This window comes from Arachis duranensis, chromosome 6 (genome assembly GCF_000817695.3).
Source record: "Arachis duranensis cultivar V14167 chromosome 6, aradu.V14167.gnm2.J7QH, whole genome shotgun sequence".
In the NCBI taxonomy this organism is placed as follows: Eukaryota; Viridiplantae; Streptophyta; class Magnoliopsida; order Fabales; family Fabaceae; genus Arachis; species Arachis duranensis.
In genome coordinates, this window is record NC_029777.3 from 60,557,706 (window position 1) to 60,561,211 (window position 3,506).

Here is a 3,506-nt window from a genome sequence, read left to right on the forward strand (position 1 = left end):
CTTCCTAGACCCATTCAGCTGAGCTCTATACCAACCTTTACGTTTAAACTTTGAGCTTCCAACCATAATGAACCATGCAAGACAATTCTTACCACCGACCATCTTCCTCTTACTCTTAATGCCACAAAGAGCTCTAAGTTGACCATCCGCCTCCAGTAGCCCATATTCAAGTGGGATTAGAAAGCTAAGGGATATGAATTTTACCCACTTGAATGTTGTGAAGGATGATGGCAACTTAGGGGGAGGGGTCTCCAATAACTTTGGCAAGGTGATTTCAAGCTCCACTCCCTTATACTCTTTGACAACTTCCACCTCTTTGCAAACTTCTTTGATTTCAACCTCTTCCTCTTGTTAGCTTTCTTCTAATTCAAACTCTTCTTCATTAATTACCAAGGGCATGGGAGGTTGTGCTTCTTCTTCTTTAATTTCCATATCTTGATCAACCTCTTCCAAGTCTTCAACTATGATATGCCTTGGAGGTTGTACACCCTCATCAGCATCAATTTCAATCGCCTTGGAAGGAGGCTCTATGTCTTGACATTCCCATGGAGGTTCAGCATCTCCTAAGTCTTCAACCATTTCTTCTTCTTAATAATTCAGGCTCCCTCCACTTGTTCCAGTACAAATTCATGCTCTTTACTGTCCACCGGAGTTTCTAATGTCTCTTTCATGCTACGTTCTTCATTATATTGTCCACATGAAGCCATGGGGGTTCCTTGAGTATCCAAACGTCGGGAAGCCAATTGATTTATTGCTTGGTTCAACTGATGAAGGGTTGCCTGAAATCGATCCACTGTTTCCTTGAGACGATCCGTTGATTCTTGTTCCGCTTGGGTATCATAAGTAGGACCATAAGGCTCTTGGATTGATGGATATGGATATGGTGCATGTGGAGGTGGTGGTTCTTGGGAGTAATTGGGTTGGAATTGGGGTGATTCTATATATGGTTCATATGGCTCATAAGGTGGTTGGTGTGGTGGATACGGGTTAGGGTCATATGGAGGTGAATGGTGGAAAGGGGCTTGTGATTATGGTGGTCCAAAGTCATGTTGAGGAGGGGGTTCATAGGCATATGGTGGTGGTTGTTGATAATCAAGAGAGTGCTCACCATAGCCATTGCCTTGATATGCATCACAAAACGGTTGTTGATAGTCCATTGGAGGTGGTTGTTTCCATGAGGATTGATTAAATCCTTGTGGCTCCTCCCATCTTTGATTATTCCAACCATGGTGCATGTTGTCATTATAATCTCCTCTTCCTGCAACATAATTATAACTAGACTCATAGCCAAAGGGGTGAGAGTTCATAGTAGTAGAAGAAAATAAAAACAAAAACTAACAAAAAAATATATTTTGAAAAAGATATGATTTTTGGAAAAAAAATTATTTGATTTTTGAAAATTGAAACTAAGATAAGATAAGATAAAAAATTTTTAAATAAAAATCTGAAATTTTTTTTTGAAAAATATTTACAATAACCAATAATAAGGCACACGTTTGCAATTCTCCGGCAACGGTGCCATTTTGAAGAACTGAAGATTGATGGTTTAGAAGTTATAGTAAACTCTCATTGTAAGTATAGTTACTAAACCAAGCAATCAACCTTTCTTACAAACGTTAGGGAGGTATGTTCTTATTATTGGTTATGGGTTTTATAAATTGGGGTTTTGAAAGTGAGGAACAAGTAAATTAAATGAAATAAATAATTAACTATAAAATAAAATCTTGACAAGATATGAAAATTCAGAAGTCCTATCCCAGTTACTCCTATAAGAATGGAAGTTAATCCCACTTAGTTAACCTTTGCGTAAGCAAGGAAAAGTCAAGTGAACTAACTGGTTAGATTTTCCAAGTCCTAGCCAAATCCTAAGGAAAGACTAGTGTTAGTGGAATTCTAGTTAATTAGCCGACATAACAATCAATCATGAATAGTTGATAACTCAAAAGCTTCCAGTTAATCAATTAATGCCAATAATATAAAAAAGATAAATATGAATCTTAGATCTGAAATACCTCAAATAACATACATTCAAAGCAATAAAATCTAACATGGACAATATTCATAAGCCAATTGGGTAACATAAATCAAATACAAATAAAAGCATTAAAGTATCTCAAAGTAGAAGAGAAGTCAAAATAAAGGAATATTGAACCTGGAGCTCAGAAGAAAAATTGGGAGTTGAAGTAATAAAAATTCCTAATTTCTAAAAATCCTAATCCTAATCCTAAGAGAGAGGAGAGAACCTCTCTCACTAAAAACTACATCTAAAATTACAAATTATGAGCTGATGATTATGAATGAATGGATTTCCCCACTTTGTAGCCTCTAATCTGTGTTTTCTAGGCCACAAACTGGGTCAAAAACAGCCAGAAATCGTTGGAGAAGAAATCTGCCACGCTGATTTTCGTCACTGCAACGCGCCTGCGTGGAGCACGCATTCGCGTCACCTATCTATACAGCCACTATAGCAAATTATATATCAAATCGAAGCCCCGGATGTTAGCTTTCTAACGCAACTAGAACCGCATCATTTGGACCTTTGTAGCTCAAGTTATGTCTATTTGAGTGCAAAGAGGTCAGGCTGACAGCTTAGCAGTTTCTTCAACTTCTTGTATTCCTTCCACTTTTGCATGCTTCCTTTCCATCCTCTAAGCCATTCCTGTCCTATAATCCCTGAAATCACATAACACACTATCAAGGTATCGAATGATAATAAAGGATAATTAAATTTAGTATTTCTAAAGCATAGAAAACATGTTTTCACATATATAATATCATGAGGAAGGAATTGTAAAACCATCCAAATAGTATGAATAAGTGTGCAAAGGCTTGATAAAAATCACTCAATTGAGCACAAGATAGACCATAAAATAGTGGTTTATCAGCCTCCCAATAAGCGCTCCTTTAATGTCACTAGCTTGACAGTGGGCTCTCATGGAGCCTCAAAGGTGATCAGGTCAATGTTGTAGACTCCCAATACCAAACTTAGTGTTTGAATGTGGGGATTCAACACCAAACTTAGAGTTTGGTTGTGGCCTTGATGCTACGATTTTAGGAAATTGCACGATCGGCAAAAATTCCTTCCGGCAAGTGCACCGGTTATCGTCAAGTAAAAACTCACAATAGAGTGAGGTCGAATCCCACAAGGATTGGTTGAGTGAGCAATTCGGATTAGAAGTGTGTTCTAGTTGAGCAGAATCAAGATTTAGATGAGAATTGCGGAATGTAAAATTGGCGGGAAACGTAAATGGCAAGAAATTGAAATTGCGGAATCTTAAATTGCATGAATTAAAGAGCGAGAAGCTAAATTGCTGAAATTAAAAAGGGATCGGGGTGATTGCATGAATTTAATTGCAGAATGTAAAGAGAAAGTGGTAGATCAGAAATGGGGGATTCATTGGGGTTCAGGAGATATTGAGATCTCCGAATCAAAACATTTTTATCCCTTCCTCAACCAATGCATTCATTGAATTTTGCTTGGCAATCTTATATGATTGGATCCCAAT